General features: G+C 42.8%; 1 protein-coding gene across 3 annotated transcripts in view; it reads right to left on the bottom strand.

Annotated features, from left to right (window-relative positions):
* The window catches only part of ATG7 (autophagy related 7), a 247,225-nt gene extending 235,777 nt beyond the window's left edge, over positions 1–11,448 (bottom strand). Inside the window, exon 1 of one of the 3 annotated variants that reach the window (XM_045493810.1) lies at positions 11,337–11,448. The gene's annotated coding sequence lies outside the window, so the exon portion shown is untranslated. Of the gene's footprint in view, positions 1–10,818; positions 10,933–11,336 lie in introns of those variants that run through there. The other 2 variants (XM_045493811.1, XM_045493813.1) reach the window with 2 other exon arrangements.
* Between the last annotated feature and the right edge of the window lie 6,901 nt (positions 11,449–18,349).

Below are 18,349 nucleotides of genomic sequence, written 5' to 3'. Positions count from 1 at the left end.
AGGTGTGGGTCAGGATCTGACCTGCAGGCTGTAGTTTGCAGGCCTTCAGACTAGATGATCTTCCAAACCTGTTATTTGGGTGAAGCAGGTTGCAGGTTGCAAGGTTGCTGGTCCATGAGAGAAACCTTGTGATGTTGCAAATACATCTTTATGAACTGGAAAACGTAGTCTATACGAACACTCACACACGCATATGTCAGCATCAGTAAGCTACCGTGAAGTTCAGTTAACATTTACTGAAGCTCATAACATGCAAGGAGATGGCATTAGTGGCAATGCACATGCAAAACAGGCATGTTACCACACCTCTGATGGTTTCCTTCCTACTTTTTCCTTGACCCCTGATACTGCCTCCCAACTTTTCCGGGGCCACCCTGGTGGCCCCGCCACTCTTCGCTTCTGACTTGATGCTGAAGAGACATCCAGCTGCTTGGTGCCCCTCTAACACACCTGTTGTCCTGCCTCCACAGCCCTGAACAAACAGCTACCTGTGTCGGATAGGCATCCCTGCTCCTGTGACTGGCACTTTTCAAAATCCAGCGCAGAGGTTATTTGCTCCATAAAGCCTTCCCAGAGCTCCCTTTCACTCTTTACCCATTGCTTTCTCTTCTCCCTTGGCTTTGGTTAACCACTTCTGTCTCTAAACTACCTCTACATTTAGTATTACCGTTCAGCTCTTTGCTGATCTGTCTACCTCCATCAACCTGATTGTAAATTCTACAGATACAGATCCTGGCTCATATCCCTCTCAATATACCATAATCACTTGCAGAACAGCTCCCAAATGTTACTAAGATGAGTTCTAGAAACCTTTTATGAGTACCTTCCCATAAAAGAAGCAAGAGAAAGAAATAACCCAGGCTTCTATGACTGGAAAGACAAACTCCAAGCTTATTACAATGGAATATGGTGATTAGAGCAAGCAATCATGAAGAACATTTGGAAATATGCCATATGACTTAGAAATAAATCTGTTATCATTTTTTAGGACTAAGATCTTAGTGGATAAGAGATATGCATGTACAAATCAATTGAAATGAAATCTCACCCAACCAAGTATAAAGTTAGTATAGATCTTTCTTCCTGAAAGTATTCCCATAGGTACAGAAGTCAAAGGCCTACATCCAGTCTCAAAGTATCTCTCCACCAAAAAAAAAAAAAAACAACTATTAATTTCAAAGGAGAGAAAAAGTAACTCTACAGTGACAAAATCTGGCAGACACCATCTTAATGCAGGGATTGAAGTCAACACCAGCAGCAATGGGACACAGATACATATGCTATCTGATAGAATGCAGTGAAAAGCACAAACATCCATACCACTCCGCTGAAAGCATATGACATGGGTCTCATTGAGAAGAAACGTCAGGTAAACCCAAACTGGAAAACATTCTACAAAATGACTGAGACTGGCTTACAATCTTCAAAAGTGTCAAGATCTTGGGGCACCTGGGTGGCTCAGTCGGTTAAGCATCCGACTTCGGCTCAGATCATGATCTCTTGGTTCATGAGTTTGAGCCCATGATGGGCTCTGTGCTGACAGCTCAGAACCTGGAGCCTGCTTCGGATTCTGTGTCTCCCTCTCTCTCTGTCTCTCTCTCTCTCTCTCTCTCTCTCTCTCTGCCCCTTCCCTGCTCACATTCTCTCTCTCTCTCAAAAATAAATAAACATTAAAAAAAAAAAAGTGTCAAGGTCAAGAGAAGACTAGGGAATTGTTCCAGAGTAAAAGAGAAAGACACGATGACCGGGGGCAACATGTGATGCTGGCTTGACACTCTGCTTTCATAAAGGGTGCTACTGGGACAAAATCTGCCTGGAATCTCTGGAGAAGGGTATATGAGAGGTCTGTCTTATTCTTGTAAGGTTTCTGCAAATTTGAAACTGTTCCAAAATAAAATATGAAGACAATTTTAGCGCCTGCACACACCCAGCCTATGCTATACTGAACAGGCAAAACCAATTACGTGAAAGAAGTTAGAATAGTAATTACAGGGTGGGATGGAGCTACTGACTGGAAAGGGGCAGTAAGAAGCCTCCTGGGGAGCTGGAAACATTCCATTTTCCTTGAGCTGGGAGGTGGTTTCAGAGCACATACATATGCAAAAACCCATGAGCTATATATTTACGATTAATGTACTTTACCATATGCATACTATACCTGAACAAAAAAAGTAAAACCAAAAGCCCTATATTCAAGCTATAATGATCCTACACAGAACCTTCCTGTATTCACTTAATAGTTAACAGACGACCTATTTAAAATCTAGCTTTGGTGAAAAGAAACTCATTGCTCTAAATAAGTATAAAAGAAATATCATTTCCATAAATTTTTCTGGCATTTGTTATTAAAGATGCTGAAGACGGAAGTATTTTGGCTTTACTGCTTATGTAATTAATTGGACCGGGAATGCTCCCTGGTGAGTCTGTCCAACTGGTCTCCCTCCAAGGGAGGGTAGGCAATAGGATTGGATGCAGCAGATATTGAGCCAGGGTAGGATTTCTGGAAATGAAGAAGTCAAGTGGTAGAAAATGAACAAAAATCACAGTGATGAAACAAACAAACCTGTCTTCAGGGAAACTAAACCCTTGGAGGGACAGCAGAGAAACAGACTAGCCTAACTGTTCTAATAAAAATGCCTTGCTCTGACTTTTCCCTGTATGTTGTTGGGGTTTTGTTTGTTTGGGGAGGGCAGGGGAACTTCCAGTTGTTCAGAGAAAGGATGCTAATGTGACAGTGGGGAGCCTGGTCTTCAGAGAGACCCAAGCATGAGTTCCCAATTCCACCTCTCACTGGCTGAGGAGCCTTGGGCGGGTAACTTCATCCCCTGTGCCTTGATTTCCTCATCTGTAAAATAAGGATAATTCCAGCCAACCCGTGAGGTTGTTGGGAGAGCTAAATGAGAAAGGGCATGATGTGCCTGTTCAGGGGCCTGGCGCAGTCAGCCTAAGTGGTAGTGCCCTCAGATTGTCAACACATGCCCCGTACCTCACATTAGCCAACGCTGCCTGCCTAATGCGGCTGCCCTTCTCTGTGCTCACTGTGAAAACTTTCTCCATCTCAAACGGGCCTTGTGTAAGCCTCACCTCCCTCAAAGGAGCACTGCAGTCACAGCAGAGGTTTAATTAAAATGAAACGGATGGTCTCCTGCTATAGGTCATCAAGGGCAAGTCCAGAGGAACAAGTGCTAAGGGTTAGGAGCACTTTGTGTTCAATTTCTCGCAGGCCACGTGGGGCCATTCACTTAGCAGAAGCGCCAGAACAACCGCAATTTGGCCCTGAAGTGCCATCTCTGGGCCAAAATGGAGCACACAGAGCAGACTTCTGTTCTCATTTTCCCAGCTGCGGGGCTGTGAGCTCTGGCAGTCATTACAATAAGCACCAAACCACATGGCCAAGTCCTGCTGACAAACAGAGTATGTAAGCTGATGGGTTAAAAAAAAAAAAAAAAAAAAAGGGAGATGGCCAGAAGTGGGGAGGGGGCCTCTTTGGCATACGAAGCCAATGCACATTTTGCCGGCTAATGACGTCCTGCAACTTCACGAGTTTTGGAAATAATGTGCAAGGCTGCCAAAGAGGGAGGTTTACAGGCCCTCCCTTCCAAAAGGAGGGGGGCAAAGTTCCAAACTTCGAAGACAGATTAGGCTTTACTGGAAGATGAAAACTTAGGACTCCGACAGGGGAACCAGCTGGGTTCGGAAGCCTCAATTCCTTTTAAAAATCGCATTACAGTCAAGATGCCCCTGGGCCAAACTGAGGTCTCCACAAGACACCGAGTCATCAAAAGTGGCTTTTTTGTGTGTGTGAGACTGTACTGATAGGTGGCCGCAGCTGATCACATAAGCAGGCAGGATAACTGCTATTATGGACAGGTTGTCTCCCTCACCTCCATGCATGCCACCTTGGTCAGTGAGAGAACTGGCAGTCACCTCCACTGTCTTCAAACTGTAACCTTCATTCTCACTGGTTACTCCTGGGAGTTTTTCCTTTGTTTTCCTTCTGCTATAATAACCTTAACCTTCACATACAACGTGCTCTTGTTCAGCCTGTTTTTGAGAATGGACGCACTGGATACCAGTGTTGTGGGGCGTGGCAAGCCCACGAGGGAGGGATAGTAAAAGCTGAGAGAGCCTGTGAGAGAGGAGAAAGACAACACAAGGAAGATGGAAACAGCATGCCTGCTTCAGAGTCCTTTTTGTTAACTGCACCAATCAACAGTGTCATGTTGCTTCATTCTATATACGAGGGACAGCCACCTGGATTCACCGGCATCGCTAGAGAGCCCTCATGTCAACCAACAGGTAAAATCTGGCATGGTTTCCTAAAAGCTGGCTGAGTTACGGAGGCTAGCTTCTGAGTAACAGAGGCTCTGCGGTTTCATTTCTGGTGATATCTAAGAAGTCCATGGGGCGCCTGGGTGGCACAGTCGGTTAAGCGTCCGACTTCAGCCAGGTCACGATCTCGCGGTCTGTGAGTTCGAGCCCCACGTCAGGCTCTGGGCTGATGGCTCAGAGCCTGGAGCCTGTTTCCGATTCTGTGTCTCCCTCTCTCTCTGCCCCTCCCCCGTTCATGCTCTGTCTCTCTCTGTCCCAAAAATAAACGTTGAAAAAAAAAAAAAAAAAAAAAAAAAAGAAGTCCTGGAAAAGGAAGAGGTGCTGAAAAATTGGGCCAATCCAACACATGTTACCAGATTTCCAAAATATTTGATTTCCAAAGGTAAGAATAAGGATGGATTCTACAGCCTAGTGGACAGAGGTTTTGCTCAGGAAAGGTGGCATGTGGGCCATTCCAGACCACATGTCACTTCTGTGCAATTAGAAAACTATACCCCCTCCTGGAGACATTTTACTTCCTTTCCTTAGAAAATTGTTGTAATACATTGATTAGGTTGACCCAAGACATTTTACCTTTGTCTGCCAGAAAATCGTCACTACAAAAATAAATTCATGATGCCTATGATCCAAACAAAACCCCCTCAGATGTGGCCTCTTGGGCAGCGCACAACCTGCACAACTGTATATGGCAGTCTTGAGTATTAATCCTAAGAGGCCACTATGGTTTAAGAAGGAGTCGTGAGAGTAACTGCATTTCTTCCTTGATCAAAGAAGAACCAGATATAGGATATAGGATATCTGGACCTAGGAAGGCCTCTGAAAAGACCACTCCAAATATCCTGGTAGACAAGATGAAGCTGTCGTAATTGGATTCCAACATAATCAGAGAGACTTATGAACCGGTAAAATAATCTTATCTGAAGAATGCTGGTTACAATATGAACTGGTGTTAGTAAGAAAGGAACTAATAGGGGCATCTGGGTGGCTCAGTTGGTTAAACATCCGACTCTTGATCTCTGCTCAGGAAATGATCTCATGGTTTGTGAGATCGAGCCCTGCATTGGGCTCTGTGCCGACAGCATGGAGCCTGCTTGGGATTCCCTCCCAAAAATAAATCTTAATAATAATTAGTATAATAAATACAATTATATGTATAAACAAAAATATACATATATATAAAAGAAAGGGGCTAACTGTGATAAGTCATTGGTTCAGTCTTTGGTCCTAATCTATTTATTTTTATTTATCTACATGAATGAATATTCATCAATATTTACTAAGTGTTTGATGTGTGCTGAACATTGTGTTAGGGGCTTAGAGCAGGGAAAAAACCACATAAACCACATAAACAAATATATTCAAAAAGGTATACTTACTACATTTACCAGTGACTTTGATGATTGATACAGGTTTGCTTATCAATTCTATACATGACACGAAGCAGGAAGGAATAGGCAATATGATGGATAACAAAACTTCACAATACAAAAGATTCTGACCACCTGGAATAACAGGCCTATTTTAACAAGACTAAAAATTTCAGAGATAAATACAGGGTCTTAAATCTCAGTCCAAAAAAACAGCTGGACAACAGTGCAGGCACTGGAGGCAGTATGATAATGGAAGGACACAGCTTCATGAGCCAGAGAGACTGGAGTTAAAATCCCACCTCTGAGGGGTGTCTGGGTGGCTCAGTCCATGAAGCATCCAACTCAGGTCATGATCTCACAGTTTGTAGGGTCAAGCCCCGTGTAAGGCTCTGTGCTGACATCTTGGAGCCTGGAGCCTGCTTCAGATTCTGTGTCTCCCTCTCTCTCTCTCAAAAAATGAATAAACATTAAAAAAATAAAAAAAAATAAAAATAAAAAAAAAACCCACATCTGCTACATCTAGCCACACAACCTCGGGCAAGTCATTTAACTTTTCTGAGCCTTCTTCCCCACCTGTAAGATGGGACACTACCTGCTGCACAGAATTATTGTGAGGATTCGATTAGAAAATGCATGTACCTGAGGGGCACCTGGGTGGCTCAGTCAGTTAAGCATCCGACTTTGGCTCAGGTCATGATGTTGTGGTCCATGAATTTGAGCCGCACATCGGGCTCTGGCTGACAGCTCAGCGTATTGTGCCTCCCTCTATCTCTGCCCCTCCCTCACTTGTGCACGAGCTCTCTCTCTCTCAGAATAATAAACACTTAAAAATTTAAAAAAAAGAAAATGCATGTATCTGATACAGAAGTCATTCTAAAATAGGACTGACGTTATCAACAAAACATGTGTGAAAGACATGGGGATTTCCATTTAGTTATCCCTTCAACAAACATTATGTTATGTACAGTTCCCGTGCTGTATTTCAGCACTCAATGGCAAAAGAGATTAAGGTCTCTGCCTTTCAGGACCTAAGTTTTGAGGGTTATACATACCAGGAATGACAGTATAGCAATCTGTGGATAAAGCAAGTACCATATGGTATAGTATAAGTGTTTGTACAGGGTGTTATGGGAGGATGGAGGGGTATCTAAATTGGACTGAAGAAGCAGGGATTTGTATTTTAGCAAAGATCCGTATTTTAGGAATGATACTCCAGTACCAGTGAGCACCAGACAGGGCAAGCGGCTCAGTGGTTGTGCAGGAATACAGGCAAGAAGCAAGAAGAGCCTAAAGTAATGGGAGAAGGTAACGGGAGAAGCAATGGAAGAGAAAATGTGTCAGGAGACATCAAGGAAGGAGAATCTGTAGAACTCTGATGACTGCCTGGGATGGGAGAAGAGGGAAAAGGCCAAGACAACTGCAGTGCTCTGATGTGAATGACTAAATGGAAGAAGGGGAATGAGTCAGAGGAAAGGATGTAGAAAGAAGGGCAGCTTTGGAGGGAAGCTGATGAGATTAATTTTGGACTCACTGAGTCTGAGGCCTGGCCTGCAGGAGAGATCTTAGCTCAACATACAGAACAGGGGTCCTTGGCACATAAGTGGGAGTTGAAGTTGTGGGTGAGAAGAGCACAGAGTATAAGGCAGAACCTTGGAGAAAACTAGCATTTAATGAACAAAAGGAGGGGGGGTGACCCACAATGGAAGCTGAGGGGGAAATGGCCAGACAGATAACACAAAGGAATATCAGCAATATGAAATGTGCTCAGAATTCAAAAGGTAAGGGAAAACTTTCAGGGGTTCGGGCAACGTGAAGGTCTGAAGACGAGGAAGGGCAATTTTGGAGGACAGGTGGGACAGAAGAAGGATTTTAGCAAATGATGACTTCAGGAAGTCAACAAACGTGGATGGGAAGAGATGATGTGATGTGATGTGATGTGATGTGAAGGTGTTTCGTCTTTTCCAGATATTTAAATGAGAAGAGATGGTTAAACAGGAAAGAAACAGAACAATGGAACCTCAGCACAAGTAAAAGAATCAGCCTTAAACACATTTCTTTCACAGAGGTGAAGTGATACAGTCAGCTGGAGACAAGTCAGTAAGTGACAGAAGCTGAGGAGCCTTCATTGATGGCTGCAACTTAGTGAAGTCAAAGTCCAGGTTAGGAGGCTGGGAGAGGAATGGAAATCTGAAAGACAAGGAGAAGATGGGCAAGAGAGCTGTCCAAACACAAGGGGGAGTGTCAAGCAGTGCTGGGAGCCCACAGCGTGACAGTGTCAAGGGCAGGTGTGTCTACAACAAAGACAGGGGGACTCAGGTCTCCACAAAAAAAGTACAGTCCTGCTCCCTCTGGTCAGACTCCTAGAGAAAAGAGGCCTTCCTTTCTATACTACACACTCAAGGAGAGACTGTCAAACAGGAACAAGTTCAAAGGAAAGTAATCACAACAAAGAAGGTGAGAAAAGCCCAAAGGTGATCATGGTTGGCGGTGGGGGGGGGGGGGGGGAAGGGGGTTGCAGAAGCTGGAATGAGACTGAGCTGTTACCCAGTCTGCCAAGACCACAGAGATGCATACTCCCTACTGGGTAACAAGCAGCATCTAATTATTCTTCCTTGAATACACAACCAGGCCTTACTTATACTGGAGATACGTAGAAGGATCAGGAAACAGAAAAAGGAGGAGGAAGGCAGTCCTGAACTTCATTTCCCAAGGGTAAAAGTGGATAAAAGAGGCCATTTGGATTTCCAAATAAAACCTCCGAGGAAGTGAGGGATAACCAATCAAGGGCCACTAATCAAAAGAATTTTGTTATTACTTATGTCCACACACAGGATCCATCCCTCAGCACCCCGTATCCCAATTCACCTTCCTCCTCTCCCCATGTGGTGTTATCCAGCTACCAGTCCAGCACCTCCTTTACCCCTTAAACCCACCCATCTTTCTCCCTTGGCTTAGCCACTGCCTTGGTTCAGGCCTTCCTCCTCCGCTACCTGGACCACAGAACAGTGCCCTGACTGGTCTTCCTGCTGGGTCTGCCCTGTCCAGTGTAGTCACCATGGGAGAGCCTGAGTAATTTAAAACAGATGAGAGCAGGGGTGCCTGGGTGTCTCAGTCGGTTGAGTCCGACTTCAGCTCAGGTCATGATCTCACAGTTCATGGGTTCGAGCCCCGCGTCGGGCTCTGTGCTGACAGCTCAGAGCCTGGAATCCGCTTCGGATTCTGTGTCTCCCCCCTCTCTCAGCCCCTCCCCTGCTGGCTCTCTGTCTCTCTGTCTCTCAAAAATAAATAAATATTTAAAAAATTTAAAATAGATGAGAGCACATCACACCCCTTCTTCAACTTTCACTGCAACTCTCTGGCACCACACTTTCAAAATAAAGTGCAAACTTCTTTGCACGGTAATATTAACTGCTGCTATTGATCATTTACCATCTAGCAAGTGGGTAACATATACCATTCAATCCTCACAGCAACCCTGAGAGGATGGCTTACAGATAAGGAAACTGAAGTTTAGAAAGGGAGTGACCAGCCCCAGGTAGCAAAACTAGTTCAATGGCAAAGCCAGCATGTAACTTACAGTCCAAATTCTGTGCTCCTAATTATATATCATATATTAGATTATACAACCTTATATTGCCCGCAAGGTCCTTTGTGATCTGCCTCCTGCTTACCTTTCCACAGTCACTTCTTAGCCAAGGTGAACGATGCAAGTTACCTACAGCCCTCCCCACTCCCAATGTCTGCAATGTCATCCCACCTCCCATGCCTCTTCACCTGACTAATCTTGCTCATCCTTCAGGCCTTGAGTAAACCGATGCCTCCTCACAGAAAACTTCTCTGATGCCTCAGCCTGACTTGTAATCACCCTAAGTCCTCCTCTGGCAAATCTCTACAATAGCTGCATTCCACAGTGCTGTTGTCTATGTCCTTGACTTAAAAAATAATTAATTCCTCGAGGACAGGGATGGGCATCTTGAACAAGAGCCCGGTACACAACTCCTTTAAGAATTTCACAATCTTGTCACATGAGGGGCAGGGAGGAGTTGGCCAAGAAAAATGGGAGGGGGAAGGGGAGATCTTTTAGGAAGCAGGAGCAGCAGGAGCCAAAGGCTACAAGTGAGATACAACCTGTAAACAGTTTAACAAGACTACGGCGCAGAACTGGGGGATGGAAGTATAATTAGGCAAGATGAGCTTTCGCAAGACTAGCTTTTTCTTCATTCAAGTGTTAGTTCCAAAGTCACCTCCTCAGAGAAGTCATACCGGCCAGCTAGCTTTTAAAACAGCTCCCTCTGCTTACCCACAGGTACTCTCCATCCCATTACCATTTCTTTTTCTTTTTTTGATAGTATCTGAACAGGATACTAACAGGATCTGAAACACCTACCACCCACTAAAAGCTCTGTATTATTGGCAATCACCACAACTGCCACCACCAGGATCAAACAGTAGGCTCCCTGAAATCGGTCTAATTTTACCCCCCCATCACCAGTACTTATGGTAATGCCTGGCACATAACAAAATTTTTGGTTGTTATGGAGTTTACTACAGGTAAATATATTAAATGTGCTCAGTCTGGAGAAGAAATGGTGTGAAGAGGAAAACAAACCAGCAGCCTTCAAGGATGTGTGGGCAATAAATTAGAAGGGAGATCCGAAGAGTCTCAAGGAGGGACAATGAGCCGAGATTATGGTATAGACTTAAGTCAGAGTTAGGGGAAATCCAAACAAGAATAACCAGAAATAGTTTTCTGCCACCAAAGAAATTTAACCAGTGGGCAGGGGTGTCACAGAAGAAATGCAAGTATGCAATGGGAAAGGCAGACTGGGACCTAGAGGTCTGAAGGTCTGGAACTGGCAATCACAGATACACCTGGTTTCATTCACAGAATTAAAAAAAATTTTTTTTAATTAGCTTTGAAAAAACCTGTAGTCGTCAGTGTTTAAAAATCAAGAGATTACACGCGTGCAACACAGAAGTTTTGTTTTCACTTCTCCAATTTCATAAATGTTAGTAAATGTTAGTACTGTGCTTGCTTATAAAACTCAACTCAGTAAAAATATAAGTTTGACTTTTTCTGACATGGAAATTCCTTACACCTACATTTATACTTTACCTGATGGAATAAGCACTAAAGTTTGTAATCCCTGGACCAAACTGAAGAGTCGAAAACCTTAGCTTAGAAAGCCCTGAGAAAGAAGTGACTTCATTTAACACCCTGGCTTCACAAATGACGTTATTATCACTCCCATTTTACAGATGAGGGAAGAGAGGCTCACAAAGAGGTGACATGCCAGAGTCACACAGCAAATCCCGGGCAAAGCCAGGATGAGAACTGGCGTCCTATCTCTGGTGTCCCAACATCGAAGGTTGAGAACCATCCCTGCCAGACGCCAGGAGGGACTGACTTAGAACATCTGGAGGTTTCTAGTCAGAAGACCCCGGGCTGAAACCAGTCCGACGGGACGCGACAGGAGAAGGAGGGCGAGAGCTGGAGTCAGTGACTCCCTGGAGGGAGGAACCTGAATTCTGCCACGACCCTCTTCCTCACAGCCGAGCTCGCCCCTTCCCGCCAGGCCTCCAAAACCCATCCCGCAGGACCCCACTACTCCCTCCGCAGCGCGGCTCACTTACCGCCACTCAACTTCCGGCAACCACAGCGTCGGCCGCAGCGCGCTCCCCGATGACGCAATTGTCCCCGCCCCGTCCGCCTGCGGTCAGTGGTGCGCATGCGCACACGGAGGCGCGAGCCAACCTGGTAAATGAGCCCCTAGCACCGGCCTGAGTGGGAGGATCTTGAGTTGCCGGGAAGGCGGAGCATCAGCAGGTGGGCGAGGCCCTCTGATAAGGGCCGAGCTTCGGGTGATAAGCCACTTTATTGGCTATGGGAATGCGTCTATGCCTGTCATGCTTTGAAAACTCCTCCGCTTTCTCTGGATTTCAGAGGATGACAGGAATTACGGTCATTTCCATTTTCCAAGAGAGGCGGCATTAAACGTACCCCAGGTGTCAGTGAGGAGGCAAGTGTGAAGACAGATGAGAATTTTAATAGGTAAAAGCCCGTGAAGGTCGCCAGTGATTAACCTGCTCTTTCTAAACTAGGCATTATTCTCATAGCTCCCCGCTGTCAGTGGGATAAAGGCAGTCATGCCAAATTATTTATTGAGCATATACTGTGTGCCAAGCATTGGTCAGGTACTGAAGACACAATAATGAGTACAAACTTAATGTGACATATAAGGGCATTCGTTCATAAGGAATGAAAGTGACTCTGATGTGGCTCAAAAGACTCAATAGTAACAGTAATGACTACTATTAACTACTATGTTTCCAGGCTGTCATATCTTCTAATCGCCACAAAGGCCCTGAAACGTATCATATTCTCCCCCATCTTACACATGAACAGAGAGTAGGAAAAGTTAAGTGTCTTGCTGAAGGTTAAAGAGCTTTGGGGATAGGATTCTAATGCAAGTGTGTTTGACTCTGCCAAATAAGAAAACAAATCCAGATTTAGTAAGGAGATACTTTATTTGAAAGGATTATTGCAAGGGGGAGGGGGAAAGGGAGGGAAGGGACTATTGCAATAGGGAGCCACTCTGACCTAAAGATCTGCAAGTGTCTTAAGGGCTAGGCAAAAAGGATTTTTCCTTCAAAAGGAAGTATGAAGAAGGCTAGAAAGAACTGGGTGTGGGAAAGTGGGAGGAAAGGGTGACTTGATTGGATAGTAGTAGATCAGAGAATATTTTACCTTGACGTCAGCCTATTCTCTGGAGGGGTCGTATGCTGGCTCAGGCTGAGGGTAAGTCAAAAATAAGGAACCTGAAGGGTATGGGAGAAGCTTAACTAAAGTTGGTTAATAAAGCATTTTGTTTTGATTGATCAGTGGATACAAGTAGCTCAGCTAAACATTTTAAGGCAACGATTAGTTCAGAAGGATTGTCTTGCCTTGTTGCAGGTAAACAAGTATCCATGAGTCTTACCTAAGTCATAAGGGAATGGATATTTCTTTGCCATAAATTCTTTATGGAGCACAAAAAAAAAAAAAGTGGAAGGAGGGTGTTGAAAAGCCATAGCTTCAGGAGTGCAAGGCTCAGGTCAAATTCAACATTGCAAATTTTTTCCCTATATCAGTCTCCGCTCCTGCCACTGCCTCCTCAGACTGCATGCTTGGGTCACATCAAATTAATTCTGGTGTTTTAAGCACTCTCTGCTCTTTTATATCTCCATCCCTGCAATAGCCTCATACTTCCTCTGTTTGTGTAACCCTTCCTGTCTTCAAAACCCAGTTGATGCACCAAAAAGAATACTTAGGAATAAATTTAACCAAGGAGGTGAAATACATATATTCTGAAAACTATAAGACATTGATGAAAGAAATTGAAGATGACACAAATAGAAAGATGTTCCATGGTCATGGATTGGAAGAATATTGTTAAAATGTCCATACTTCCCAGAGAAACCTACAGATTCATTGCAATTCTTATCAAAATACCAATAGAATTTTTCATAGAACTAGAACAAATACTCCTAAAATTTGTAGGGAACCAAAAAAGACCCCAAATAGCCAAAGCGATCTTGAGAAAGAAGAGTAAAGCTGGAGGTATAATCTCAGATTTCAAGATATACTACAAAGATGTAGTAATAACAGTATGAGACTGGCAGAAAAATAGATACATCGATCAGTGGAACAGGTCAGAGAGCCCAGAAATAAACCCACATTTATATGGTCAATTAATTTACTACAAAGAAGGCAAGAATATACAATGAAGATGAGACAGTCTCTTCAATAAATGGTGCTGGGGAAACGGGACAGCCACATGAAAAAGAATGAACCTGGAGCACTTTCGTACACCACACACAACAATAAACCCAAAATGGATTAAAAACCTAAGTGACCTGAAACCATAAAACCCCTACAAGAAAGCATAGGCAGTAATCCCTTGGACATTGGCCTTAGCAACGTATTTATGGATATGTCTCCTCAGGCAAGGGAAACAAAAGCAAAAATAAACTATTGGGACTACAGCAAAATAAAAAGCTTTTGCACATCATAAATCACCAACAAAACAAAACAAAACAAAAAAAACCCTAGTGAATGGGAGAAGGTAGTTGCAAACGGTATATCTGATAAGGAATTAATATCCAAAACATATAAAGAATTTATACAACTCAACACACACACACACACACACACACCACACACACACACACACACTAATAATCCCGTTAAAAATGGGCAGAGGACTTGAGTAGACATTTCTCCAAAGACTTAAAGAAGGCTAACAGATGCATGAAAAGAGGCTCAATGTCCACTAATTATCAGGGAAATGCAAATAAAAACTACAGTAATATCTTACAGTAATATCCCCTCACAGCTGTCAGAATGGCTAGTATGAAAAAAGACAAGAAATAACAAGTGTTAGCAAAGGCATGGAGGAAAGGGAACTTTTGTGCACTGTTGGGAATATAAATTGGTGAAACCACTGTGGAAAACAGAGTGGAGGTCCCTCAAAAAATTAAAAATAGAAATACCATATGATCCAGTAATTCCACTATTGGGTATTTACCCAAAGAAAACAAAAACACTAACTTTGAAAGATATACGCACCCCTCTGTTTGCTGCAGCATTATTTACAATAGCCAAGATACAGAAGCAGCCCAAGTGTCAATCAATAGATGAAAAGATAAAGAAATTATTACACACACACACACACACACACACACACACACACACACACACACACTTTGGAATATTACTCAGCCATAAACAAGGAATGAAATCTTGCTATTTGCAACAAGGAAGGGCCTATGAAAGACCTATGAAGCTAAGTAAGTCAGATAGAGAAAGTCAAATACTATATTATTTCACTTATATGTGGAATCTAAAAAACAAACCAAATGAACAAACAAAACAGACACATAGATCCATGGAACAGAATAGAGAACCCAGAAATGGACCCACAAATGTGTGGCCAACTAATCATTGACAAAGCAGGAAAGAGTATCCAATGGAAAAAAGTCTTTTTAGCAAATGGTGCTGGGAAAAACTGGACGGTGACCTGCAGAAGAATGAAACTGGACCACTTTCTTATACCATACAGAAAAATAAATGCAAAGGGGCTGACAGACCTAAATGTTGGACGGGAAACCATCAAAACGCTACAGGAGAAAACAGCAGCAAACTTTTTGACTTTGGCCACAGTAACTTCTTACTAGACATCTCTGGAGGCAGGAGAAAAATGAACTACTGGGACCTCATCAAGTCAAAAAGATTCTGCACAGTGAAGGAAACAATCAACAACACTAAAAAACAACTGACAGAATGGGAGAAGATATTTGCAAACAACATATCTGATAAAGGGTTAGTACCCAAAATGTATAAAGAACTTATCAAGTTCAACACCCAAAAAACAAATAACCCAGTTAAGAAATGGGCAGAATACATGAATAGACTCTTTTCCAAAGAAGACATCCAGTTGGCTAATAGACACATGAAAAGATGTTCAATATCACTCATCATCAGAGAAATACAAATCAGGGCCACAGTGAGATACCACCTCACACCTGTCAGAATGGCTAAAATGAACAACTCAGAAAATAACAGATGTTGGTGAGGATGTGGAGAAAGGGAAACCCTTTTGCACTGTTGGTGGAATCCAAACTGGTGTAGCCACTCTGTAAAACGATATGGAGATTCCTCAAAAAATTAAAAATAGAACTACCCCATGACCCAGCAATTGCACTACTAGGTATTTATCCAAAGGATACAAAAATGCTGATTCAAAGGGACACATGCACTCCAATGTTTATAGCAGTGCTATCAACAATAGCCAAATTATGGAAAGAGCCCAAATGTCCATCAACTGATGAATGGATAAAGATACATATACATAGAGGAGCACCATAGGGTGGCTCAGTTGGTTAAGCCTCCGGCTTTGGCTCAGGTCACGATCTCACGGTTTCTGAGTTCAAGCCCCATGTCGGGCTCTGTGCTGACAGCTCAGAGCCTGGAGCCTGTCTTGGATTCTGTGTCTCCCTCTCTCTCTGTCCCACCCCCGCTCGCACTCAGTCTCTCTCTCTCTCTCTCTCTCTCTCTCTCTCTCTCTCTCTCTCTCAAATAAATAAAAACATTAAAAAAAAGAATGAAATCTTGCCATTTACAACAATGTGGTTGGAACTAAGGGATATTATGCTAAGCAAATAAGTCAGGCAGAGAAAGACAAATACCATATGTTTTCACTCATATGTGGAATTTAAGAAATATAGATGAACTTAGGGGAAGGGAAGGAAAAGTAAAATAAGATAAAAATAGAGAGGCAAACCATAAGAGACTCTTAAATACAGAGAACAAACTGAGGATTGCTGGAGGGGCGGTGGTGGGGGGGGGGATGGGCTAAATGGGTGATGGGCATTAAGGAGGCACTTGTTGGGATGAGCACTGGGTGTCATATGTAAGTGATGAATCACTGGGTTCTACAGCCAAAACCAATACTACACTGTATGTTAACTAACTTGAATTTAAGTAAATAAATTTAAAAAAAGAAACAGACTTATAAATACAGAGACAAACTGGTGGTTGCCAGAAGGGAGGGGGGTGGGGTGGTGGGCAAAATAGGTGAAAGGGATTAAGAGGTACAAAATTCCTGTTGTAAAATAAGTAAATCGTGGAGATGAAAAGTACAGCATAGAGAATACGGTCAGTAATATAATCACGTTGTATGGTGACTACACTTAACTGTGATCAGTGAGTAACGTATAAAACTGTCAAATCACTACAGGTACACTGCAAACTAATATAACACTGTCAACTATACTTTAATAACATTAATAATAATAATAATAAACCTGATTGAAAGGTGGGTGAATCTTAGACAAAATGGAAAAAAAGAATACATACCATACAATTCCATTTATGCAAAGTTACAGAATCAGCCAAACTAATCTATAGTGTTTAGAAGTCAGATCACTGGTTGCCTGGAGTATAGAGGGAGCATGAGGAACTTGCTGGGATGATGGAAATGTTCTATATCTTGACTGAAATGGGGATGACATGGGTGTGTACATCTGTCAAGAGTCATTGACCTCTACATTATAAATGGGTAAATTTTACTGTATATTTTGAATGTAACAAACTTGATTTAAAAAAAAAAAAAACAGTAGGATGACACCCATCCACCTCTAGGCTTCACTCTGTATGAGCCTGGGTTGAGTTAGTTCTTTAAAAGCTTGTTTCCTCTGCTAGACTTCAAGATTCTTATAGTTAACACCTTTTGGAGTTTCAACCCAGCTCACAATGATTCCACTTCTCTAGGAACTGTTGGTCCTTCAGCCATGTTTGTACCACATGTCCCACCTGACCCCCAATCCCCTTCAGAGTTGATTGCAGCAAAGGTAGACACAGGATGATTCTTTAAGCTTTGGACTTTGGAACTGATGCTCATGCCTTGGGGCACCAAGATGATGGAGCATCATGAAAGAGGCCAGACAAGGACACAGAAAAAGGCAGAGAATGTTCTTGGACACAGCAAGGCAATGAGGCCCATGACATTTATTCAAGACCACAGAGATTCAGGTCAATCCACCTTCATCATTTGTCTTGCAGCTCAATGGGAACCATATGCTGCACAGCCTAGGCGTTGAAAGCCCAAAACACTGTGGAATGACATATTGGCAAATTAGATCTTAAAAGCATTATTTATTTAAGGAACTTAGAATGCATCTCAGCCAGCAGCCTTTTCACCCTGTATTGACTTAAATCTCCTCTGGAAGGCCCATCTTAAAAAGAGAGACCAGCAATTTTCTGCAAGCCAAGTAGCCAAATGATCAAATCATCAAATGGCCAATCTGCAGACTAATGGCTTTTCTGAATGAACACTTTTATTAACATTACCAGCTTCTACGATTTATAGCAATTTCTATTAGGTGGCATAGTTTCACAAGCTTTTAAAGATTTATGTGATGCAGTAGTTGACTGGTTTTCACATGATCTTAAGAGAATCATTTGAAGGAATTTCTACTTATCAAAAGCTAAGGATGGTTTATTTTCCCTTTGAATATATTTAACTTATGAATACATTAATGAAGAATATGTTTTTGAATGTAGATTTTTCTTGAGTGCATGAATATTATGCCATTTGGTTTATGCTCTTTCTGTCCCCCACTTCCTACTTCTCCTTTTCTGTCTGCCCATTCCTCAGTTTCTTTCTGTGCCTCAGTTTGCCTAGTTGTAAAAATACAGAAGTTTCCCTCATGAGATCCGTGTAAAGGCTAAATTAGATAACAGTGGTAAAGCATGGGGCCTGGCATATGATATGCACAGTATGTTTTAAAACTACATATGAGTCCCCACCATGTACCAGATGCTCTGCATGCACCATAAACACTGTATTCAATAATGCATGGGCCTGGCTTTTTGTGTTCTGACAATTTATATTGACCATTTCTTCTTATCAGACTCAGATGCAGGTCTCTTTGACCCAAAGTCAGAGCTTATAACCACTTCTCTTCACTAGTTGCCTCAACCATTCATCAACACGAATAATGGGCACTTAGCCATTTGTCTGTGGGAGGTGATCTTTTTAAAGCTCCTTCATTATGAGGGATCTTGGGGAGCAAGCTGAGGGATCTTGGGGAGCAAGTCTCTCACA

Source organism: Leopardus geoffroyi, chromosome A2 (assembly GCF_018350155.1).
Source record: "Leopardus geoffroyi isolate Oge1 chromosome A2, O.geoffroyi_Oge1_pat1.0, whole genome shotgun sequence".
Classification (NCBI taxonomy): Eukaryota; Metazoa; Chordata; class Mammalia; order Carnivora; family Felidae; genus Leopardus; species Leopardus geoffroyi.
This window is presented reverse-complemented; position numbering and strand designations above follow the sequence as displayed.